This window comes from Dipodomys merriami, unplaced genomic scaffold (assembly GCF_024711535.1).
Source record: "Dipodomys merriami isolate MVZ:Mamm:240054 unplaced genomic scaffold, mDipMer1.0.p SCAF_21, whole genome shotgun sequence".
NCBI lineage: Eukaryota > Metazoa > Chordata > Mammalia > Rodentia > Heteromyidae > Dipodomys > Dipodomys merriami.
This window is the reverse complement of record NW_027203493.1, coordinates 31515001-31542157: the sequence shown is the minus strand read 5'-3', so window position 1 is coordinate 31542157 and position 27157 is coordinate 31515001. Positions and strand designations below refer to the sequence as shown.

At 35.9% G+C, this 27157-nt stretch overlaps 1 protein-coding gene across 2 annotated transcripts in view; it reads left to right on the top strand.

The window, feature by feature from the left end:
• The window catches only part of Pde3b (phosphodiesterase 3B), a 120703-nt gene that overhangs the window by 1671 nt on the left and 91875 nt on the right, over positions 1 to 27157 (top strand). The gene's annotated exons all lie outside the window — the stretch shown is intronic.

Genomic DNA, 27157 nt, shown 5'->3' with positions numbered 1-27157 from the left:
AGTTCTCAGAAAAATGAGATGAATTATTGGCGCTTTGTTAGTTTGACTGCTTCCACTTGGGCATTGTCTGATGTGGAACTTTCTGGTGCTGTTTATCTGCGGTTAAGGAGATGATGATGTCTGCCCCAAAAAGACCTCTTGCCTTTTAAACAAGAAAATATTTATGGATTTTGAGCAGGGAGGTTTCCATATTACTGATGATAATTGAGAAGATCAAGAACAGAAATGAGCTTTGGAACTGAGACTTATCTAGGGGAAAAGACAGAGGTATTGGCGAATACAATTTCTTAAATGGTCTTGTGTAGTTGTTGCATAATTAGGAGAAGGTTTTAGCAATTCAACCTTTAAACTTAGAATTGCCTGGAAAGATGCCCAAAACATTTTCAATTTTTCCTTGTAGGCTGTCATAGTTTTTTTTTTTTTAAGAGAAGTTGAAATCATCAGGTAATCAACTTACAGGAAGATAGCATTAGGAAGCCTACCTGTTTTGCATCATTGAGAGACTGTCATTACTGTTTATTGAAACATGCAAAAGACTTTACATATATTGTCTCAAGTCCTCACAAAGATTTCCGTTTGGTAGGTGACATTACCCTCAGTTTAGAGTTGAGGGAATTGAGGGTTTTTTTTTTTGAGGTGATCCAACTTTGTTAGGTATAGAATGTGGTAGTGTTAGGGTTTGATTAATTTTCTTAGTTCTCAGTGCTGTGTTCTGCACTGCTTATTGGATAAGGGTAGAAGTTCTAAACAGTAATTTATATCCTTGGTTTTTAGATTTTATAGATTCATCACATCTTTTACACCAAGACCCCAAATATTGGAAACAAAAGTTTCTTTACTACATCCAAGACCCTCATTTCTATAATTGTTTTGGCCAAATATTTGAGAAAAAAGTTACAACTTTTGTTCTTTAGGCTTACTACCAGTAATAATGGATAGGAAAATGGGTATCAAGTAAAAAGTTTTTTGAAAAGTCACTGTACAGCAAAATAGTAGCAATTATTTTCAAAGAATCAAATAATATTTGACTCAAGTATATGTGAATAGATTGCATTAACACTGAGATAGTCTTTTAGCACAGTTTAACCACATTTGTAAACAGTTTTCCTAAATGTAACCGTATAACCGTATTAGTTTTTAACACATTTTAGTTGTAATATATTGATATAGTTTATAGGTGTGTTCTTTTTAAATTGAAAACTTCTAGATTCCTCCCTCATTTCAACTATGGAGTCAAGGATTCAACCAAGGGCCCCATGCTTGCTAAGCAAGGCTACCACTTGAACTTAGTTTTTCAGAGAGTCTTGAGCTAACTTTGCCAGGTCTGGCCTTGAATGGTGATCTTCCTACATCTGCCTCCTGAGTGATTAGGATCATTAGCCTAGACCACTAAGACTTGTTTAAAAACTTCTTGTCTTTAACCTTTTCATTGGTTCTCTTTCCATTATAGCAACCTTTATCAACCTTTAACGAGGTGCATTCTTATTATCTATACTAATGGAAAATAAAATTTGTGCTTTTAAAGAGAGCATATTTTCTTATTGTAGAAAACCATTATTCACTTTTCTACCCCGAGGAGAAACAGCTTGGTGGTTTTAAAATATATGGAAGTATTATTGTTTGGGGGTATATGTTTGGTTATTAAATGCCTAGCACCACAAAATGCCACCATTGGGATTTTTTTTCAAAAAGAAAATGTTAAACCAGGAGTGAAAACATTTTCTTATTACAGAAAGAAATAAAAAAGATTGGGATGGAATCTGTCCTAGGTGAAAATGTCCTGGATTCATGGGCAAAGAATTGTGGGACAAGTCTTATTTAACCTTAGAAATGTCAGTGAATATTCGATAGTCTCTTGTTAACTGGGGGATACCAGTAGAAGAATTCGATAGCACTTTCTAATTCTAAAATTAATTTCAGTTAGTTTATACTTTCCATAAGGTGTAAATAAAAGCCAGTGGGGTCACAAATTTAAATTTTATTTTAATATGAAAGTTGATACTACTGACCAATATTTTTCAGGATATAATGATTAATAAAGTATTCTGTAATTTTTGCATAGTCAAATCTTTGAGAAATAGGGACTCATTTTTGTGGTAATTATTTTATTTCAACTTATTTTAGAATCTAAATGTTTTTAGTAGCATCTTTGAAAACCACTTGAAAATTCCTATCAATGACATGTTTTTAATTATGCAAGAATGGATTTAAAGTAGCTTTCAACTTTTAGTATGTTATATACCGCTTTGAAAAGTAATTGGGCATATTTAAAAAACATTTGATTTAACACTTGTTTATATAATATTTGACTTAACTATTAACCTATATGTCAGTTTTTAACTAAGAAGCTTTAAAAAACATTTAGAGATTTAAAGTTTAAATTTGATTACTGCAGACTGTTCTTTGGTGGGCTAATAGAAAGAAGCACTAAGTTTGAATTTGAAATCTGTCTGCTAGGGGTCAGCTGGAACTAAGAGGAAGTTAAAAACATCTGTTGTCTATATGAAAGCTTTGGTCGAAACTGAAGTAGCTACCTTTCTGTGCCATTTTAAGTGTATATTCTATAGGTAGTTTTCAACCACATCATTTTGTGTGGATTAGGTAAATATGAGCTTTAGAAAGGTGTAAGTTGGTGTATGACATATTTTTCTATACCTGAAATGCCAAGTACTTTCTAAATGGTTAGGTAAATATTTAAAAATTCTGTGGCCTTCAGGCCCATAAATATTAAAGTGTTAATTTTATTTGAAAAAAGTATACATTTGCAGTGTGATGACTTTAAAAAAGGAGATCTTAAAATGTGATGATTTATACTCCCCTCCCCCAAGCAAATTCCAAGGCAACCGCACTGAATTACTTTAATAATATTGTAGAATTTTTTTGAGTTTTATGGCTTCAGTGAGTGTGTTAGCCTAAATTGTATTTATTTATTTATTTATTTTTGTTCCAGTCCTGGGGGTTGAGCTTGGCCTGGGTGCTGTCCCTCAGCTTTTTTTGCTGAAGGCATTCTCTATCACTTTTGAGGCACAGCTCCACTTTCAGCTTTTTGGTAGTTAATTGGAGAGAGGAATTTCACAGACTTTCTCAGATCTCAGCCTCCTAAGTAGCTAGGATTGCAGATGTAATGTGAACCACTGGTGCCTGGCTCATGATACTTTTTTTTTTTTTTTTTCCGGTAATGGTAGCCTTACGTAACAATTTATACTCTTGTTTCATAACTGTTGTATGTACTCTGCTGTCAGTTACTTTTCAAAAACATAGATTTAATTGTTAACTGTCTTATTTTAAACATTTTCATAGCTTTTATTGTCCACAGGATAAAGTTCACGCCTTTGAATATTGCTTTCAAAGTGCTTTATAACCGGTTCTTAGTTTTGTTTTTGTTTTCTTTTATTTTCTGCACCAATACTGAGGCTTAAACCTGGGGTACTGTTCTCCTTTAGCGTTTTCGCTTAGGGCTGGGTTCTGCCTGCACTGGCTTTAAACCACAGATCCTCAGATCTTGATGTCTTGAGTAGCTAGGATAACAGGTGTGAGCCATTGATGCCTGAATCCTTTACCTTTTTTTTTTTTTTTAGAAGCATTTTAGGACTATAGATCCCTGCTCCCTGCATCTATCATTGGTTCCAGCCATTTGAGGGTTGCTTATTGTTATTGAACTTACTATTGCTTTTTTCTTTTACTTTTTCCATACCTACTGGCTGAAAATCTCCTTCAAGGAACAAATAAAGTTACAAGTCTGGACAGTTAACTAATATTCAAACTAATATATAAGTGGAAAACAAAACTCTGTAGGAACAGGGCTGCCATGTTTAAGACTAAAAATTGATAAATCTTGTGAAGTAAAGGCAATGTGTGGTATGAAACTTTTAATTATATCACACCAATTAGTAACCTTTATTTACTTTGCTTTCATGCTAATTGTAAGGCAGTTTTCTTTGTCTGCAGCCTCTTAGCTCTCCTGTCATTCTTTTCCCTTTTTTCTTTTAATTACCAAGTCAAACTATTTTCCTGTCTTTCTATATCCCATCCAAAGCTGGTAGGATCTATATATTCTAAAAGCCTTATTTTAATATGAATATTTATATGGAAAGTATTGAAACTTGCTTAAAAAATTGAATCCCAGAGAAATAAGAAAATTGGTTCACGGTTATGCTATAATGTAAAAACAAAGTTCTAGAATCTAGATCCTGACTTATAGTCCACTTGTATTTTCCATAAAGAGCATAGATATCTACAGTCATAGTTTTTTTGAAACTATGCTTATATTTTCCAAGAATCTCTACTTAGGTGATCAAAGGCAATGTCCTTGGATAAAGGAGGTGGGGTGGTGATTTGAGAGAGAGTGGACAGAGAGTCAGGAGAGACTTCACACAGATTTGGTGTGTGTGTGTGTGTGTGTGTGTGTGTGTGTGTGTGTGTGTGTGTGTGTGTGTGTGTGTGTGTGTGTGTGTGTGTGTGTGTGTGTGTGTGTGTGTGTGTGTGTGTGTGTGTGTGTGATGTCTGTGTGTGTATGTTTGTCTGCTGATCCTAGGACTTGAACTCATGGTCTGAGTGCTGTGCTTTTTTAAAAGTTCAAAGCTAGTACTCTACCACTTGAGCCACAGCTCCACTTTAAGCTCTTAGGTGTTTAACTGGAAATAAGAATCTCTTGGACTTTACTGCCAAAGTTAGCTTCAAAGTGTCATCCTCAGATCTTAGCCTCCTAAGTAGCTAGGATTACAGGCATGAGCCATCTGTACCTGGCTCAGTATAGTTCTTAATAATGACCTTGAAGAAAAATTTTATATCTAATATGATTAATTCAGGATGGCTTGTTAGGATTCTACTGGACTCAAAATTACATGCCATCTGGGACTAACTGCATAATGTACATTGAGGAAGGAGGAGAGAGTAGAACGAACAGGAAAAACAGAAATGAACCTAAACAAAGCCTTCTTTTCCTGAAAGTATTCTGTTCAAACAAAACAAACTGAACAACTGTGTTATCCAAAGATTGAAGAGGGCTGGTTTTTGTATGCATTTTTTTTTTTTTTGGGTCCAGTCGTGAGGCCTGAACTCTGGGCCTGGGCGCTGTCCCTCAGCTCTTCAGCTCAAGGCTAGCGCTCTACCACTTGAGCCACAGCGCTACTTCTGGCTTTTTCCTTATGTGGTGCTGAGGAATCGAACCCAGGGCCTCAGGCATGCAAGGCAAGCGCTCTACCACTGAGCCACATTCCCAGCCCTGGTTTTTGTCTAGAAGGTATTTCTTGACTTTTTAACATTGATTTCATATTCATATTCTTATTTAGAAACTAAACTGATCCATGTTTATTTAGGTGGTTGTTAGGAGCTTGCTTTTAGAATTTGAGGCAGAAGAATGTACATTCAGCATATTTTCCTTTTCCAATCTAGAACTTTTTCTCTAGCATTGATTTTTCTTGGAGGTATTTTCTCTTTATAGACTTTTTCTCCTCCAGCGGCTGCAGTTTACTGTTTGACTGCTCCTTCTTTATATTTCACACATATGCATTGAGCATATATTAAATATATATAATTAGAATTTAAATTTTGACTGAGCATACAACATAAAAGATTATTTACACTTGTGTGTTTATGTATGTATACATATGTATTTATCTAGTTATATGCTTTATATTATATCTATCTTTATCCACTATTCATTATTTAGGCATATTGGAGTTTTGTTTTGTTTTTGCCAGCCCTGGAGCTTGAACTCAGGACCTCGTCACTGTCCCTGAGGTTCTTTTTTGCTCAAGGCTAGCATGCTATGACTTGAGCCACAACACCACTTCTGGCTTTTTCTGTGTACATGGTACTGAGGAATCGAACCCAGGGTTTCATGCCTGCTAGGCATACTGGAGTTTTGAACTCAGGGCCTTGAGTTTGGTGACTTGCTTGTTCAACTGGTGCTCTACCACTTGAGCCACACTTCCAGCCCGTCTTTTTGCTGGTTCTTTGGAGAAAAGTCTCATGAACTTTTCTGCTCAGGCTGGCTCCAAACCTTAATTTCCTCATCTAAGCTTATGGAGATTCGACTGGATTAGGATTACAGATGTAAGGCTCCAGATCTTGGCCACATGTAATATTTTATATGATTTAAGGGAAAAAAGTAAAAAAAGTCACATGCTCACTACTTATTTTCCTTTGAAGGCTTGCATCAGTCTCTTGCATCCTTTACTGCACCAAGGTAACAGCTCTTGAGTTTTTGATCATTTATTTTTCTATAACTCTTTATGAATGTATCCCTAAAAAATGTTATTAGTGCTACCTGATTTTGAACTAAAGATAAATAGAAATACACTGCACACATTCTTTTTTTTTTTTTTTGGGTCCGGTCGTGGGGGCCTGAACTCTGGGCCTGGGTGCTGTCCCTCAGCTCTTCAGCTCAAGGCTAGCGCTCTACCACTTGAACCACAGCGCCACTTCCGGCTTTTTGCTTTTTTCTTATGTGGTGCTGAGGAATGGAACCCAGGGCCTCATGCATGCAGGGCAAGTGCTCTACCATTGAGCCACCTTCCCACCCCCCCCTACACACATTCTTATGTAACTATTTTTCTCCATTTGCTAGACTGAAATTTATGTTGATATGGATAGTCATATTTTATTTTTCAGTGCTGGATAATATTGTATGAACATTGTATTAAACTTATTTTTCCTCATTGCGATGGACTTGAGATGTTTTTCAGGTGTTTGCTATTATGTATAATGCCTCTATAATAAAATTTATAAATGTCCTCTAATGAATACATCTGTGTAGAAGTAGGATTACTAGGTTGCAAGTTGTGCTCATATTAAACTTTACTATGTATGACAGGCAGAGTAGTGGCATCCTAAGATGTCTATATTCTAATTCTTAAATTTGTGACTGTATTACCTTATAGGGATTCACAGATGGGATTAAGTTAAGGATTTTGAGTTGGGAGATTATCCTTAATTACCTAAGTGAACCCAATATAATCACAAAGGTTCTTAAAAAAGTGGGAGGCCAAGCCGGGCGCTGGTGGCTCACGCCTGTAATCCTAGCTACTCAGGAGGCTGAGATCTGAGGATCGCGGTTCAAAGCCAGCCCGGGCAGGAGAGACCATGAGACTCCTATCTCCAATAAACCACCAGAAAACCAGAAGTGGCGTTGTAGTTCAAGTGGTAGAGCGTTCGCCTTGAGCTGAAGAGCTGAGGGACAGCGCCCAGGCCCAGAGTTCAAGTCCCATGACCGACAAAAAAAAAAAAAAAAAAAAAAAAAGTGGGAGGCCAGAGAAGAAGATGCGATAGTGAAAGTGAGATGGGAGTTATGCAGTGTGAGAAAGGCTCACTTAACCTGTTTTTCTTTGCTTGACATTATAAGGTGTCCATGGGCCAAGGAAAGTAAGTAGTCAGTAGAAATTTGGAAGAGGCAAGCAGACAGATTTTCATCTCAGAAATTAGTGAGTCCTTGCTGACAATAACTGGATTAAGTTTGGTGAGAACTGTGCATTTATGTATGTATGTATGTATTTATGTGTGTATGTATGTATGTAATAGAGACTGCCTAGCTAGCTCTCTACTACTTGAACTATACCTCCATCCCTTTTTTGCTTTAGTTTATAATTCAGGTAGGATCCCTTGCATTTTGGCACTTTGAACTGAGATCTTCCTATCTCTACCTCCAAAGTAGCTGGGATCAAAGATTGTGATCCCACATCTGGCCTTCCTTAGTTTTTAAAAAATCTTCCTAACTCATCAATAACTAGGGAGGATGTGAATAGTTTTACTTTTCTGGTGGACTTAACCAGTTTCACCCTATTGTTGTAATTGACTTCTTAAACTTTTTTGTACATAAATATGGAGAATAAAAATTTCAAGTTAGATGAAATGATTTATAAGAACAAAAAGCATGCATGAGATAGTACATGGGAGTAGCTAGAGATCAAATGTAGGAAAGTCATAAGAATTAGTATGGTCAGATTTGACACATACTTTACAAACTGTTATTTTAATATGCTTTACCTTGGAGATATTAAAATTACATATATAGTCTATATCAAGAAGAACACACTCTAATAGAGACAAAAATGTAAATGATTACAAATTCAGTATGGTAAATGATATAGTACATAGGAATAAACCATGTGTCATGACAGCATTATGAAAAGAACAGGAGAACAGTCAAAAAGCCTTCAAAAATAAGAGACTATTGAGCTTTAATTTTCAAAGAAAGTTCTTACTGTGGTGAAACAAAAAAATGAATTCATTGAGATTCCACCTCACTTTAGTCAGAATGGAAACAAACAACAAGGATAATGGTGAGGATGAACCAGAGAGAGAGTAAGAAGGTAGGGAACTAACTACTATAGCATATTGATGAGATGTAAATTAGTCTATGGAAATCAGTATGGCCCTTCCTTAAAAGGAGAATGAATGGAACTGAAAGCTATCATGTTAAGCAAATTCAGTTAGATTCATAAAGACAAATACCCTGTTTTGTGTCATATGTGTAATCTAGTCCTAAAAAACACTTGACATGAATGTAAAAGGGCAATCATTTTATGGGAGAAACTGGTAGGAGTGGGAGAGGGGGAAGAGGATGATGATGAGGTGAATGTCTTTTAAGTACGTTACATTTATGTATGAAAATAGCATAATGAAACCTATTAAAATTATCTGATAAGGGTGAGGATGAAACTTGAGAGAAAAAGCCAAGTGAGAGCCCGAGGTCCTTAGTTTAAGACCCAGTGCAAAAAACACAAACAAAAACAAACAAACAAAAAAACCAGTGCAGGCACACAAAGAAGGGGGAGTATAGAAAAGGTAAATAAGAGAATAATAGAGTAAATATGATCAAAAGTACATTATACACTTGTATGGAAATGTCTCACCTCTGTAAGTTAATATATGATAATAAAAATAAAATATTTACTTTTATGACTTTACAAACAAGTATCCAAAGATATTTCAGTATCATTTTCACTTTACTATACATATATATGTAGGTAAATACTTAACAGATTAAGCACATTCCACTAGTCACTGATCAGTATAAACAACAGAACAAAATGCTTTTATTCTCCACCAGAAATGTCTCTATTAATACAGGTAATAAAAGCAATGCATTGTAGGATAAGATATATACAGTGATATGTGTGTGGGGGGAGTGCAGGTACGCGTGCCAGCCCTGGGGCTTGAATTCAAGGATTAGGCGCTGTCCCTGAGCTTTCCACCTCAAGGCTAGCGTTCTACCACTTCATCCAGAGCTCCACTTCCAGCTTTATGGTGTTTAATTGGACTTTCCTGCCTGGGATGTCTTTGAACCACAATCCTCAGATCTTAACCTCCTGAGTAGCTAGGATTAAAAATATGAGCCACTGATGCTCAGACAGAAAAGAGACATTTTTATAATGTGATATAATAAGTGTGGAGTTCTCATTGTGTTAGTCTCAGTCATCCTGTAAGCTACGTATTGGGTCTTATTTTGTACCTAGACACTAAGATGAATACATTCAAAAGCACTTAGCTAGTTTTTAGAAAATAACACAATACACTAAGTTCAATTTTCAGTATAGAGTAATCCAATAAATCTTCAAATAGAGCAGTTTGTCAAAAAATTTAAAAATTAATTGAGAGGAATTGCAGAATGGACAAAAAAAGAGAAAATCTTAAGCCTGAATATGTAGTGCTTCAGATAGAATATTTGGCTATGTGTATGATACTTGTGTTCAGTGGAATTTATGCAGGCAGCACACATCTTAGTATGCCCCCAAAAGGTGCAAGCAGGAAGTCTGAGAGATTAGTAGACATTAAAGTCAACTGTAATTTGAAGAGTTTTAACCATCTTTAGAGATCTTGATAATTTACTTCTGTTATGTGTGTCTGTGTTTAAAAGACAAAGCCTAAAGTGAAGAATCCAGTAATGTATAAAGGGCTACTTCCTATGATGTAAGGGTATGTGGTAAGTGTGACTTTGACACAAGCCAAAGAGGAGGGACTAAATAAACCTCTCCCAAGACTATGTAATCACAAGAGGGCTTTCATATGTATACAGAATATACACAAATTATATGTAACATGTAGATGTATGTATACATGTGCATGTGTATATATATTTTACCTGTTCATCTATTGATGTACACTTGGGTTTCATTTCCTTAATGGCTGTTGTGAATGATAATTTTCTGTGACAAACATGGATATTTGAATCCCTGCCTTCAGTTTGTCAGGGAATGTACCCATATGTGGACTTGTTGAATAGCATGATAATTTTATTTTTGATATTTTTGGGGAGCTGCTGTCCCATTTTCTTCAGATGGCTGCTTTATTTTACATTCTAACAAACACTGCACAAGAATGTTCACAATCCTTGCTGTATTGATTCTGGATCCATGGTGAGGCAGAACATGGTGACAAGATTCTGTAGAGAAAGAGACTTTACTTCAAGCAGAGAGGAAGGAGGGGACAAGAGAGCAGGTATAACTTTAGAAAACATGCCCTGAGTGATGCTTCTTCCCACTATGTCTGCCTTCTAAACTTTTTATAATTTGCTAAGATAGTGCCAACACCTGAGGACCCATACCAAAAACGTATGTTATGGTTTAAATATGAAAGATCTTTCATATTTAAACCATAACATACGTTTTTGGTTATTCATGGTCCAAAAATACTAAATGGAAAATTCCAGGATGGATAATTGATTAAGTTTTAAATTGTACACTGTTCTGTGTAATGTGATGAAATCTTGTGCTGTCTTGCTCCATTCCACTCAGGATTTCAATTTTTCTTTGTCCAGTGTCTTCTTCATGGTTTTTGTTGTTGTTGTTTTCTCGTGTGTATGCCAGTCCTAGGGCTTGAATTCAGGTCCTAGTTGTTGTCACTGTCCCTGAGCTTTTTTTGCTCAAGGTAGCACTCTACCACTTGAGCCACAGCTTGACTTTCAGGTTTTTTTGGTAATTAATTGGAGATAAGATTCTCTCACAAGCTTTCCTGCCTGGGCTGGCTTCTAGCCTTGATCTTCAGATCTCAGCCTCCTGAGTACTTAGGATTACAGACATGAGTCATGAGCACTCAGCTGGCATCTTCATGCTGTACACACTACTCTCACTCAGCAGTTGCATTGACTATCAGATTGACTAATATGGTATTCCCATGATTGTGTTCAGGTAACAGGTAGTAGTCTAATGCTGCATCATAATGCCTACATTATTTACTTTATTTGTTTTATCTCATTATATATGTGTTGTGTCATATTGTCACAATGAGGTGCCATAATACAATATGGTATTTTAAGAGAGAATGAAACACCGTATTTATGTAACTTTATTATAGGACAGTGTTGCCATATTACTATTATTATAATTATTGAGGAATCTCTTAATATGCCATATTTATAAATTTATTATTATAGTTATTCGTGGGGAAAAAGCTTACTATATTTTGGGTACTATATATAATATCAGGCATGCAGTAAGGACTTGGAAAATTTTTTCTTTGGTTAAGAAGAGACTACTATATTATACCTATTTATACTATCATAAGCATTCTGTAATTATATATATATATATATATATTTTTTTTTTTGTCAATCATGGAGCTTGAACTCAGGGTACTATTTCTGAGTTTCTTTTGCTCAAGGCTAGTATTCTACCACTTTGAGCCACAGCTCTACTTCTGGTTTTCTGGTAGTTAATTGGACTTTCAGGCCTAGGCTGGCTTTAAATCATGATTCTCAGATCTCAGCCTCCTGAGTAGCTAGGATTATAGACCTGAGCCACCAGTGCCCAGCTTAATTCCTTTTTTGAGCATTGCAATGTGCTAGGTGCTATGGGGAAAATATATAGCTAGATAAGAGACAGTTTTATCCTTAGGAAATTTTTATGTAGTAGAAGATGTTAAAAGAGCTGACTTTGAGACAGCATTACATTAATGCTGTAATTCCAGTCTGAGTATCTTGTGGAAAGCAGAAGTATTGATAGAGTTGTATTGGAAGTCTTGTCTAGTAAAAGAAGCATTTGAAGGATATCTGGTACTTGACACTTCCACTGAGCTATGTTTATGTTAGTTTTTTTTTTATTGTAAAAAATACCCGGCAACATATAAAGCCAGGTTCAGTGATGCACCCTCTAGTCTGAGATACTCCAGAGGCTGAGGTTGGAGGATCATTTGAATCTAGGAGTTCAAGGCCACTTTGGCCAAAATAGAGTTTCTCTCAGAAACAAGCAAAGCAAACAAACCTTATAAAAAAAGGAAACAAAAACAACCCAAACCTTGAAGTGCCAAGCAGCTTTAATATCTGAAAGTTAATTTCTTTGCAAATTATTACTAGGACATTCTTTTGGAGCTATAAGCTCTGAAGAATTGTGCAAAGATTCTATACTTCTATACTCATGTGTTTAAGATAGAAGACTGTATCATACTGTCAGAGGTCTTAAATAACACTCATTTCCTGTGTAAATGGAGAAAAAAGTGATGGAGTTGAGATTTACATACCATTCTTTATTCCTGATAAAGGTGACATTAGAGGACATGGCTTATTTATGGAGTTATTTTTGACTTCTAAAACTGAATGTTGAATTAGGTAGACTTAACCTGATTATAAGTTAGAGCCAGGAACATTTTTCTTATTTTGCGGGAGAACATATCCTAGGAGGAGAATTAGAGCTCTTCTGCTTCCAATTAGTCTGTAAGCCTTTAAGAGCAAAGGCAAGGGGAGAGATATACTTATGTAATTCTTTAGTCTAATAAACAAGCAAGTCAGTATTTCTCTCAGTTTTTTTTTTTTTTTTTTTGGTTGGACAGCTTGAACTCAGGACCTGGGCGCTGTCCCTGAGCTCTTTTGCTTCAAGGCTAGCATTCTGTCACTTTGAGCCACAGCTCCACTTCTGGTTTTTAAGTGGGTAATTGGAGACTTTTCTTCCCTGGGCTGGTTTTGAACTGGGATCTCAGATCTCAAACTCCTGAGTAGCTAGGATTACAGGCATGAGTCACCTCTGCTTGGCTAGGAAAAGTCTTTTTTATAGAAGTATTAGGATTGAGGAAAAAGCTTGCCTCTCATGAAAACAGAAGTCATTTGTAGTTGGTCACCGGTGGCTCATGCCTATAATCCTAGCTATTTGGTGAATAGACTGAGATCAGGTCATCATGGGTCAAGGCAATCATGGGCAGAAAAGTTCACGAGACTACCTTCTTAACCAACAGCTGGGTGCAATGGCATGTGCCTGTTATTTCCAATAAGGTGTAAAGTGAGGATTATGGTCCAGATGCATGTCTGGATGGGAAATGTGATCCTATATCAAAAATAACAAGTGTAGAAAGGGGCTGGAGGCATGGCTAAGCAGTTGAGCACATGCCTATCAAATGTGATGCTCTTGACTTCAAATCCTAGAGTACTCAAAAAAGAAAAAGCCACTGATAATAATACTGACACTTTCTACACATTAATTTTTATGCCTCCTCTTTTTTGCAGCCATAGTTTGCACAGTTTTGTGGAGTTTACATAATTTAAAAACTGAGCCTAAAACACACTTTATAGTAAAAACAACTATATAACTTGAATGTAGGGATGGGAGGGGGAAAATGAGGCAAATGACTGAAGAGGTAACATTGATCAAGAAGTATTGTATTTATAACCTAATATGAAATTGTAACCTCTTCATACAATTAGTAATGATAATAATAGTAATAATGAACTCTGTCACTGATGGAAGGGTAGTATATTAACTTGGGAATAAGTCTCTAAAGGAAAAAAACCCAAAACTATATCAAGAAAGTGTCTTTTAGTTTTTATGTGTATGTGATACTTACCAGACAAGCAGAAAAGGTCAAAAGCTATGTACATCTGATCATATAAGATGATACTAAGTGAAATGAGTCCCAAGATAGGGACACAAGAGGTTTTACCTTTGTTGCTGTTGTTTTTTAATGTACTATGTGGTTTTATTTTTTTGTATGTTCTTTCCCCATGGTATAACCCCTGTTTTCACTGTATTTGATTCTGGTGTCCAGAATCTTGTATATACATTTTTCTACCCCTGATTTCACAGTATTTGATTCTGGTGCTCTGAATCTTGTATATACATTTTTCTAATTTGGGGAGGGGAAGGGAAATAACAAAATGCTCAAACAAGGATACAAGTTGACCCATTGTAACAATGAGTTATACAAGACACTATGTTGAAAACAAACTTTACAACTTCGGTAGTGGGGGGGGGCGGAGATTTGGGGAGGTGGAGAGGAAAGGAAGGGGTGGTAGGGGAAAAACAAAGGAGGGGATAACAATGCTCAGTAGGAAATGTACTCATTACCTTATTCATGCAACTGTAACCCCTCTGTACAGTATCTTTACAATAAAAAATATATAAAAAATTAAACTCTAAAAAATTGGTTGTTTTCAAAACCCAAAAACCACCAAACTAAAACAACCTCCCCAAGCCTAGATCCTTTCTGTTTTCTGCTCTTTCTTTCTTGAAAAAAATAAGTTACTTCTGTCTGCATGCATATATTGTTTTTTTTTTTGGGGGGGGGTCCGGTTGTGGGGCCTGAATTTCTGGGCCTGGGCGCTGTCCCTCAGCTCTTCAGCTCAAGGCTAGTGCTCTACCACTTGAGCCACAGCGCCACTTCTGGCTTTTTTTTTTTTTTTTTTGCTTATGTGGTGCTGAGGAATGGAACCCAGGGCCTCAGACATGCAAGGCAAGCACTCTACCACTGAGCCACCTTCCCAGCCCCTGCATGCATATATTGTTGTACTTAGCATTTGTGCTTTTATTATTCTCTAACATCTCTGTATTTTATGTTTGTTAAATGGAGGACAGTACCTTATTTACTTTGTGTTTCTGGAACTTGCCCATGCACCAAATAAATAGTATATTGAATTGGCTTATTCCATTAATTATCTTTGTCACTGTAAATGACATTTCCCCTAGGTGCTCTATAATATTCATAACTTTGCACTTGACACTAACTTGCGGAAGAAGATGCCTAAGGAAAATCACAAATCCCAGCAATAATTTACAGGGGAAGCTTCCTTTGCATGAATGCCCAACTTTATAAGTGAAACCTAGGGAAAGGTTAAAGTTGAGAGAAGAGAAACTGTACCTGATGTAGGACATGACCTCTTAAAAAAAGGAAGAAGTACCAAGTGTGGATTTTGGACAAGTCCACAGTTATGTAGTGTTATAAACAATTATGGTGCTGCCTCTAGATATACTTGAAAAAAAAAACACTTAAGAATTGGTTATATTTCCCAAGTGTTTGAATAGTTATTAAGTGTTGATAGGACATTTTCAGTAATTAGATTGCATCATTTTTATTTTGTTTTATTTTATGTCTGTATTGGGGCTTGAACTCAGGGCCTGGGCACTGTTCTTTAGCTTTTTTGTTCAAGGGCGGCATTCTAGCACTTTAGCCACCACAGCTCCACTTTTGGCTTTTGGTGATTAATTGAAGAGCCTTGTGGACTTTTCTGTCTGGGCTGGCTTCAAACTGCAGTTCTCAGATCTCAGACTCCTGAATGTCAATGATTACAGATGTGAGCCACTGGTGCCTGGCCAGTTTTTGTTTTTTGTTTTTCTTTCGAGGGAGATATTCGCACTCTTAATGAAAATGTACTGATTTTTATAGTTTACTAAGGAGGAAAATAATAGTAAATTAGTTGTAATTATTTAGCAGTTGCTAGAAATGGGGTTATTTTAAATTAAACACATTCTTATCAGGCAGCTAGCAAGAACTTGACATAATACATTTTTATTTTAAATAAATTTTTGTTGTTACTCTTTCTCAGGTTTCCCCTACTTCTGTTTAAGAACAAATCTAATGAAAACTTATTTCCTGATAAGTAAGGGTTGACATTTTAATCCCATTTATTGTGCCTGTGATTCAAAGATGTGTAAAGTGAGTTAAAAGGCTCTTTGTCATATATTAAATAATGTATCTCAAGTTTTACCTGTTTTTAATGTTGTTGCTCTTCCCTGTTAGTTGTTACATCTTTTTGTTATCTTTAAAATACATCCCCTTTCTAAGTTTGTTACTGATTATTATCAGTAACTCAGAAAACTGTTAACCTAGCAAATTGGAATTGGCTATAAAAATAAGAGGAAAAAAAATGCCTGAAAGTCTTTCTCATGAATGTAGTATATAGTCTGCAACATCTGTTTCGACTGTGTTGAGATCTTTTTTGCTTATTCTGGTCAAGAGCCTTTGGGTAATTAGCTACAACAATACAAGCCTAAAGTATTTTTTCTTTTCATTCCTTCCCTTTTTCAAATTTATTTTTCTTGTAAAGGTGAAGTACAGAGGGGTTATAGTTATATGGGTCAGGTAATGAGGACATTTCTTTTTGAATAGTGTCACCTCTTTCCTCATTTACCATGTGTACTGTAAAGCAGGGATGGACAGCTTTTTTTTTTTGTCAAGGGCCATTTAAATATTTATAACATCATTTGTAGACCAAATGGAGTCTGGTTAGCCAGTGAGAAGCATACATGTATGTTCTATTATGTGTATAATGTCTTCTATCTATCCCATCATGAATGTTCTTTGCTTGTCCTTCAAAATTTATGTTTTACTATCAGTCGCTTAATTATAATTTATATTGCTATGAGTACAGCTACTGGATTTTTTGAATTCTGAGTTCCTTGGCAAAGACTAGACCAGATGATTTCAAGAGCCTTATATGGACCAGACTTCCCCACCCCCCTATGAGGTGAATTAATTGCTTAATGAATTTGAATCTTTACATGTGTTTTTGCCTATGTATTTCTTACTCAGACAAAACCAGAATATTTCTAGTACCCTATTTGGCTTCTTGTGTTCTCACAGTAACCTAAGATGTCTATAATTCTGAAATTTATCTGATTTAATTTTGTCAATAATTTATTTATTTATTTATTTTTGCCCAGTACTGGGGCTTGAACCCAGGGCCTGGACACTATTCCTTAGCCTTTTTTTTTTTTGTTTTTGCTCAAGACTAGCACTCCATCACTTGAGCCACAGCTTCACTTCTAGATTTTTACTGGTTAATGAGAGATAAGAATCTCATGGATTGGGCTGGCTTTGAACTATGATTCTCAGAGCTCAAATTCCTTAGTAGCTATAATTATAGACAGGAGCCACTGTTGTCCAGGTATTTTGTCTATTTTGAATACTTATTGGAAATTGATATTTGAGTTTTATGTCATTTTCTTATTGAACAAAGTGTTATTATTTTGGAACTGTTATTTTTCACTCATTCTTGAAACATTCGTGTAGTGCCTATTATGGGCAATAAATAAATGATTTTGGAGATTCAAAGATGAATAAAATATATCTTATCTTCAAGAAACTCTATGTGGTCTAGTAAAAGAAAAAAAGGACCATAAATAAAGTATTAATAAAACCTAGAAAAGGCTTATGGGAAAGGGTATTGCTATGTTATGAGTGTCTTGGGAGAACATAGGGAAGAGTTGATTTATAAGTGTGGAAGGTTAAGGGAAACCAACATAGTGTGAAGTGTTCGGTGAGCAACAATGGGAAGCCTTTATCACCCTTAAACTTACAAGGGCAGAATAAGGAATTATTACCAACACTCAGATTGATTGTATAAGACCATTTTACAGAAGCTATGGCCTTTAGTAAAGCAATATTGCTAATTAGAGGTGATTTTACATGAGATCTAGCTAAATACTTCAAGCTCACTAACTCTCTGTCAATTTTCTAGTTTCTTTCTATTATTTTCCATGGTTGAATCCACTTAGAAGACAGAGGGCAATGGGAGCTGTTGATACAGGCAAAGCCTCTTGGGAAAATGAACAACAGAGTAAAAAATGGATCTTGAAGGACAAATGAAATTGGCTTTTTATGGACATAGAAGATAATCTCTGCAGCAGTGGAGAGAGAGCCTTTTAGGAAGAGAAATGGAAAAGTATTAGAATAAAGAGTATCTTCAGAAAGTGGAAAGTATTTCAGATAGTTTGGAGTGTAAGCTGAAAAAAGGAATAATAGGTCATAAAAATTAAAACATAGCTTAGAATTTATAGAGAAATACTAACTTTGCATTGCTTATTCTCTTATTATTAAAATCTTAAGTCTGTGGCTTTTTATAAATTCATGAAAGTCAATGACGCCTTCATCAGTAGGTAGAAGATAGTGGGTCAAGTTCTGTACCTTAACATCATTACCTGAGTTGTTTTGACATAGTGTCCTAGGAAAAATAGGACTAAGAGAAAAAGTTTTTAAGTGAAACTTACTTTTTTTTTGTTTTTGTTTTTTGGCTGGTCATGGGGCCTGAACTCTGGGCCTGGGCGCTGTCCCTCAGCTCTTCAGCTCAAGGCTAGCGCTCTACCACTAGAGCCCCAGCACCACTTCCAGCTTTTTCTGTTTATGTGGTGCTGAGGAATCGAACCCAGGGCCTCAAACCTAGGGCCTTATGCATGCAAGACAAGCACTCTACCACTGAGCCACCTTCCCAGCCCAAGTGAGGCTTACATTTAAGGAGATAGCTTCTGGTGCTAGGCTTTGGAATTCTTGATCCATTCCTTTCCAGTTTGACATTTTGTAAGTTCAGTTTGCACAGTAGGTGCAGTGATAATAACTTTATGATAGTGATAGTAACTTTATGAGAATTAAATGAGTGATTCCTACAAAATACTTACCCAGGGCCTTAAAAGTACTATCAATAAAGGTTACTTGTTTTTATTTTAGGAGGATATTATAAATGTGTTCAAATATTTGAAAGGCTGCCGCCTGAACAAGGGATTAAGCTTTCTATTTTCATGTGAACCTCTATTAATGGAATTAAGACTGGTATGTTTAAATAACAGGCAGACAGATTTGGAATTAATATGAAAAAGTTTCATCATTTCAAGTTGTTTAACTCAGAATAGGTTGGGTTAGCTCATGAGATAACAATATGCATGCCAAGGGAAGTGTTCAGGAACAGACTGGGGATTTTTTGGAGTGAATTCATGCCTCATATTGACCAAAATTAGACGAAATCTTCAGGATATCTTCCAAATGTAGTAGTCTATTACTTTGTCCTCCAAATCTGTAAAAACTGAAGCTCATGTTTAGTTTCTTTTTAGCTATGTATCTTTGTGCTACTTGACAAATTTTTTGTTTCTAATTGCCTCCTAACAATATAGTTTAAATATCATCTTTATTTAATAAATGTGCCAGAGTTGTAGATGCTGCCATTAGTACTGTGAGAAACCTAAGATTCTGTCTTAATAGTGCTTTGAAAATTTCTAACAGAGGGAAATAGAAAATAAAAACAGTGAAATAAATTAAGGTAGTTTAAATACTGTGATGCATGAAAGATGTAAAACAGAATAATAAATGAAGGGATACTAAAGCTTGGGCTTGTAGAGGTAGAGGTGTGTAATTATCAGAGAAGGCCCCTCTGATAAGGTGACAGTTTAACTCGCACATTGGAGTTGGAAGGGAGCTGGTCATGCTGGGGAAAACATATTAAACAGAAGAATTATCAAGCTCAAGACCCTTTGGTAGGAAAGAGGTTGGTGTGCTTGGGGGTGAGAAAGAAAACTGGTTGGAGAATGGTAGAAGAAAGAAAAATGGGGGTCACATATGGCCTTAGAGACTCTGCTGTTTGCATTTATTTCTAATTACATTCTAATGGGAAGTCATGAGACAATTTTATGATACACTTTGTATTTTTAAAAAGACTATTCATACCTGCTTATCGGCTGTTGGCAGAGTAGCTAGAGTAGAAGCAGGAAGATAGGAGGCTGTTACTGTTGTCAAGTGGGAGATAATAGTAGCTTGAATGATCTCAAGCGGCTTTTCCCCTCTATTCCACCTCCACCACTTATTAATAACTGGATGGCTATTAAAAAGTAGTTTGTAGAATGAATATTATTGTTGTAAAACCTTCATATTGTATTTTAGCTAGGTATGAGTCTCTTTTTCTTCGGTGGTACTTAGTTTGAATTTAGGACCTCACACTTGGCTATGCAGGCATTCTACTGCTGAGCCATAACCTCAGACTATTTTTGCACTAGTTATTCTTGAAATAAGATCTTGCTTCCTGACTAGTCACAGGTCTGGACTATGGCCTGCTTGTTTTAAGCTTCCTGTAGTAGCTGAAATAACAGGTACACATCATTGTACCCAGTTATCAGTTGAATTGAGAAAAGGGTCTTGGGAACTTTTCTGCCTTAACTGACCTTGAACTGTGATCCTTCCAATCTCAGCCTCCTAAGTAGCTATGATTACAAGTAAGAGTTATTGATGCCCAGCGCAGAATTGGAGGGTTTTTTGTTGTTGTCATAGGGATAATGTCTTATCTTCTGCATTTTTGAACCCTTTATAAGAAGCACTTAGTTATCAATTTAGTACTTAATAAATTCCTATTAAGTAGAAATCCAATTCATGGAAGTTACTTTTTTCAGGACTTTCTAAAGCTATTAAAAGTGGCACCAGTCAATTATATGACGAGAGCAACCTATATTTGAGAGGAAATAAAAATACTTCTCCATACTTTCCGGAGAGCCAGTATACACAGTCAGTATCTAGTTAAGTAAAACCTAGTAAGAAGAGAAAGCCTGCAGTTTTTTTTTTGTAGCAATAAAAACAAATCAGAAAGATTAGGAAAATTAAACCAAGAACTAGTTTCAGTGCTCTATTTGTTAGGATGAAGATTAACCAGGTTGAAGTTTATTTTGCACATAACAGCAGGAACACACATTCAGGCTAGTGATTCTTTCATAGGTTTCTTCATGTGTTTTGTCATCTTTTAAGGTCTTATCTTTAAAGTCTGTTGAAACTAAGAAAATAATGTCAATGATAGTAGAAATTGGTTAAACTTAAGAATTAATTGGAGACTTGAAATAATGGTTAGTTTTGAAGATGAAGAAGGAAGTCTCTGTCTTTGAAATAATTTAAGTATGATATTTTCAATTTTAAGTGATAGGAAAATATCCTTTTTTTTTTTTTTTGGTCGGCCATGGGGCTTGAACTCTGGGCCTGGGCACTGTCCCTCAGCTCTTCAGCTCAAGGCGAGCGCTCTACCACTTGAGCTACAGCACCACTTCCGGTTTTCTGGTGGTTTATTGGAGATAGGAGTCTCACAGTCTTTCCTGCCCGGGCTGGCTTTGAACCGCGATCCTCAGATCTCAGCCTCCTGAGTAGCTAGGATTACAGGCGTGAGCCACCAGCGCCCGGCGAAAATATCCTTTTTTATCAGTGACTAAAATTTAATGAGGATGGTAAAGACTAAATTACAATTATATTTATTTTATGCTATAAAATAACATCTATTTAAGACAAACCAATTTTATTTGGTAACTAAAGGTATCATTCTTTTATTAATGTGGTTTTAAAAATAACAGTGGAGTAAGTCCACATGACTGAATATATACTCTGTATTGTCTGAGTTTATATAGCCTATAAATAAACTTTAAGTTATGTATACAGGTGTTTTAATTGTAAATACTAGCTTATTTCAATCCTTTTGGCTTCATGATGATTTTGTTAAAGTCTTTCAAATTTTCTTATTTTACTACTAGATATGAGGATGAGTAAGATAAGCACTGAAAAAAATTAAGATAATAATCACTTCCTACTAAGTATAGTTCTGATTTGTGAAGCATATTGTCATATAATGGAAATATAAAACTTTATAGGTAGAATTACTATTTTGTGACTTCCTCAAGGCTTATTTAAATAGTAAATTTACAATAAATTTATATTTTATGTTGATTTGTATTATTTGAATCTTGAAGTATATAAAAGTTGAACTATTTGAATGGTTGAAAGCTAGTTTCACAGGTCAGATGAATAATATGCAGTTTATTAGTATTTGATTGAAATTAATCTTAAATTATAATTCAAAAGATGAGATGGATGCTAACTAGAACTACTATAGGCATATTTAATTTTGGATAATATATAATTTTAATTATATGTGAATATATATTAAAAATTCTGAATATATAAACATTTTTTCCACTATCTGCACTTAGAATTTTATTTCTATGCTAGTGGCTTGAGAAAGTAGTTTCATTTCATTTTATTGAAATTGTGTTAGGGTGTTGTTTTGGTAGAGAAATTAATGTTACTGGGTGCTGGTAGCCTATGCCTGTAATCCTAGCTTACCAGAAGGCTGAGATCTAAGCATTGAGGTTTGAAGCCAGCCCTGATAGCAAAGGCCATGAGACTCTTATCTCCACCAAATTACCACAAAAAAGCTGGAAGTGGTTCTGTGGCTCAAGTGGTAGAGCTCTATCCTTAGGCAAAAGCAGCTCAGGAATAGTGAGTGCTCCATCCCTGAGTTCAAGCCCCAGGACTGCACCGCGCGCGCACACACCCGAAATTAAAATCTTCACCTTTATTTTTATTACCACAGGGAAAATGTGTTTTTCAAGGAATTAGAGATTAGAATTAGAATTCGAGATTTTTTAAATTCATCAAGCAATCCACCAATCTTCTGTTTAAAAACGGGATCTTCAGATCATCAAAAAATTGCATGTTTTCAAGTACAGAGAAAAATGGACACTGAATCCTAGCAACTGAAAGCAAATAGATACGTCACTATCTGTGTGTAAGTGCTGACACTATGTCAGCAATTTGTTCTATTTGCTTGGGAACTCTTGTTCAGTAGTGTGTTTACAATGAGGTCTTTCAGTGGAGCAAGGCTACATTATTGAATATGTACTCTGTATTGTCTAAGTACATTCTGTATACAAACTTTAAAATATGTGTATAGGCATTTTTTTTAATATTATTTTATTTTGTTTGAGAACATACTGTACAGAGGGGCTACAATTACATGGGCAGGATAATGCATACATTTTTTACCAAGCATTGCAGCCTCCTCCTTTGTTTACCCTTCACCTCCCTTCCCAGCCTCCCCCCTCCCCCCACCCAATTATACCCCCCTCCCGCCCCCCCACCGACATTGTAAAGCTGTTTTTTGTTTTTTTTTTTTAAATTGTATTTTATTTTATTTGAGAACATACTGTACAGGGGGGCTTCAATTATATGGGCAGGATAATGCATACATTTCTTACCAAGCATTGCAGCCTCCTCCTTTGTTTACCCTTCACTTCCCTTCCCCGCCTCCCCCCTCCCCCCACCCAATTTTACCCCCCTCCCCCCACCCAATTATACCCCCCTCCCCCCCCACACCGACATTGTAAAGCTGGTTTTGACATGACATTTTGTACTTCTCATTGTTGCAACAGGTCCACCTGAATCCTTAAACGACTTGTTTGCCCCCATCTCCTCCACATGTTATACTGATATCAAATATAGTGAAAGCGGGGGGTTACACTGTGGGGGAGGGACATACAAAGCAACAAAGAAATAATCTTATAAATGTGTTAGAAACATATGCATGAAAGAAACGAAAACATTAAAATACATATTTAAGGGTTCATTTTCCTAACATCACATTATCTGACCTTTTCTGCTTGACTCATACCTATACTAGATATTGCAAATAAGGGAAACCATGGGACCTATGCTTCTTTGGGCCTGGCTTACTTCACTTAATATAATTTTTTCCAAGCCTTTCCATTTCCTAACAAATGGGGAAATGTCATTCTTTCTGATGGAGGCATAGAATTCCATTGTGTATATATACCACATTTTCTTGATCCATTCATCTACTGAGGGGCATCTGGGTTGGTTCCATATCTTAGCTATGGTAAATAATGCTGCAATAAACATAGTTGTGCTGGTAGCTTTAGTGTGGTCTTGTTTGTAAACATTTGGGTAAATGCCCAAAAGTGGGATTGCTGGATCATAGGGGAGATCTATGTGAAGTCTTTTGAGGAACCTCCATACTGCTTTCCAAAGTGGTTGAACAAGTTTACATTCCCACCAACAATGAAGTAAGGTTCCTTTCTGTCCACATCCCCTCCAGCATCTGTTGTTGTTAGAGTTCTTGATTTTTGCTGTTCTAACTGGAGTGAGGTGATATCTCAATGTTGTTTTGATTTGCATTTCTTTTATGGCTAGGGATGTTGAACATTTCTTCATGTGTCTATTGGCCCTCCTTCTTTCTTCTTCAGAGAAGCTTCTCTTTAAGTCTTTCGCCCACTTATTTATTGGGCAGTTGTTTCTTTGAGGATTTGTTGTTGGGTGGTTTAATTTTTTGAGTTCCAAGTATATTTTAGATATGAGACCCTTGTCCGTTGTATGGCTAGTAAAGATCTTCTCCCAATCGGTGGGCTTTCTATTGATCTTGCTAGCTATGTCATTTGCCCTGCAGAAGCTCTGCAACCGTATGCAATCCCATTTGTCCAACCTTCCTTTGATTTGTTGTGCTTCCGGGTCTTGTATAGGCATTTTTATTGTTCTTATTAGTGACTTATTTTATTTATTATGTTTATTTATTTTCTTTCTCTAACGTATTGTTTTTGTTCCTTTTTGTTAGCTAGAAGTAGAAAACTTTGTATTTTAATTATGCTGGCTTCATGTAGGGCACTGAATGTGATTCCAGATAAGTTATTACTTTAGATTTACATGGCTGATGAGCCATATAGGTTGCTTTAAAGAGGGAAGTTTAAACTATTAGTGGTGAAATAATCTGTACTAAGGCTTATAATTTCATTGTATCTTAATTTTCTTAACAGTTGCTATGAAAATTATTACTAAGCATTTAAAACATTAAGCATTAAAATTTAGAGTATTTCAAAGTTTATGGGATTTCTTTTTGGTGGGGGTTTGTTTTTGTTATCTAGGTGGAAAAGGACACTGAGCAATTAGAAATGGCAGGTTTGGATCTTTGAAAGAGAGAATGAAGCAGTACCTATGCCTTCGGAATTATTCAGTATATGAGCTGGGCACTGGTGGCTCACGCCTATAATCCTAGCTACTGAGGAGGTTGAGATCAGAAGATCATGGTTCAAAGCTAGCCCAGGCAAGGAAAGTCCGTGAGACTCTTATTCCCAATAAACCACCAGAAAACTGGAAGTGGCGCTGTGGCTCAAGCCGTAGAGCGCTTTCCTTGAGCTGAAGAGCTGAGGGATAGCGCCCAAGCCCAGAGTTCAAACCCCATGACCAACAAAAAACAACAAGAAAAAGAAATTATTCAGTATGCTTTATTAAAGATATTCTGTCTCTGAGGATTCAGGCTCTGAAATTCATGCAGTACACATAATAGGCTTTTCCTTTGTGTTTATGAACATATACTTTCCAGGTCCTAGTAGTAAGGTTATTTGCCTAGAAGGTGTAGTTGAAGCTTGAGAATGGATGCTATTGAAAAACAATAGAGTATAGATAAAAAAATAAAAGAATGTGATGTAGAGAAATCCTATATTGTATAGGTTTTTAGGAGAGTAAGCAGTGTGGGAAGTTATCTGCATTTAGTGGTTAATGTGATGTGACAAAAAAAAAAAAAAGCCAACAGTCAGGAGTGGTAGGATGTGAGGATTTGCCATGAACCTATTTTAATTAATTTTTTTTTAAAGTCAGGTCTTGCTACTTAGCCCAGGTTGGTCTAGAAATCACTATATAGACCATTCTGGCCTCAAACTTGTGACCCTCCTGCATCTGCTCCAAGTGCTGGTATTATCAGTATAATCCACCAAGTCTGACCCATAGATCTAATTAAATGTAAGCTTGAAGGTCTCTCATTTGTGGAGAAGAAGGTATTCATATGGCCATATGCTTCTGTAACAAGGTATTTAAGATTGTTCATTCTTTTTTTTTCATTTTATTATTATTATTACCTTTAAGTAGTTGTACAAAGAAGTTCCCATTCTACAAAGCAGTATATGAATATAAGGTGTCCGACAACATTGTTACCCATTGCTCCTAACCCATAAGATTGTTCATTCCTGACTTACTTCATGTCATTGGCATTGGAGTGGCTGTAGACAGTTTTGGATTTAGATAAGGGGAAGTTGAATTTAGGGTTTTCATTTAGTATGGATGGCATACATTCAGTTCATATTACTTATCAACACAGATACCTTTCTATTTACCATGGAGTTAAACCCTAAAATGTCCCTACTAAGTTAAAAATGAACTTAATACACTTAATCTGCCATAAACTATATCTTAGCCTCTCATACCTTGAACATGTATAGCTTGTTATACTAGCCTACAGTTGGGAAAAACCCATTTTATAGTAAAGTATTGAATAGCATATGTAATTTATTTAGTATTATACTGAAGGCGAAGAACAGACCTGAGCATTTTCTAGACATGAAATAAATAAAAAACAAAAAGCACAATATTAAAAATATACTAACACGCACAGTACAGTACTGTTTACTATGCTTGTGATCCTGTGGCTGTCGGGGACCAGTGGTGTGTTGCTGCTGCCATGACTTGTCTCTTGCTAGCTCAGGCAAAGATCAAATACAGGTTTCAAGGTATGGTTTCTATTCAATGTGTTAATGCTTTCACACTATTGAAAAATTGAAAAATTATACACAAAACTATGGTAAATTGGAGACTATCTGTACAATTAAGATTTTGGTAGCTGTTCTTTGTAGACATCTGGAAATACTCTTGTTATTCACTGTGCTGACTCAGTTATGACACAGTGATGCAAGGCCAGAGATCATAAGGTGATTGAGCATGTCCTATACTGCCTGATACTAGAAGAATGTAATAGGGTAAGAGAAACGAACTTTGAAATACATAGAATCAGAAAAGTCTAGTCTAGGAAAATTTCCTCTGAATCTGAGACCTTATAAATGAAAGAAATAGCCCAAGTTTCCCAATTTTACAGTACTACACATTTACATGAAATTATCAGTAAGTTTGTGATAACAAAGAATGCCCCTCCCCTGCCTTCTCCCCTCCCCTTCTTGTGGGATACAGGGGCTTGAAGTCAGAACTTTGTCCTTGTGCTCTACTTTTTTTTGCTCACAGCTGGGCCTGTACAACTTGGGTTATACCTCCAGTCTGGTATTTTGTCAGTTTGACTTTTTCTGCCTGGGCCGGCTTCTAATATTGATCCTTTTGCTTCAACTTCTTGAGTAACTAGGATTATAGGTGTAGCACCCTGTTCAAAGAATATTTTCAAAAATATGAATAATTTAGTATTTAAAAAATTCTTTTATATCCTTGTAGTATGAAGACAGAATTGCAGAAGGTATGTAACAAAACTATATAAAAAAACAAAAAACTATAGAAAAATTGTTCTAGAAGTATGCCAGAGAGTTTATTGATAAAACTGAAGTTTTTAAAAATTCTGTGACTTTTTCCCTCAGTGTATATATGTACTTAATTTGTATTTATA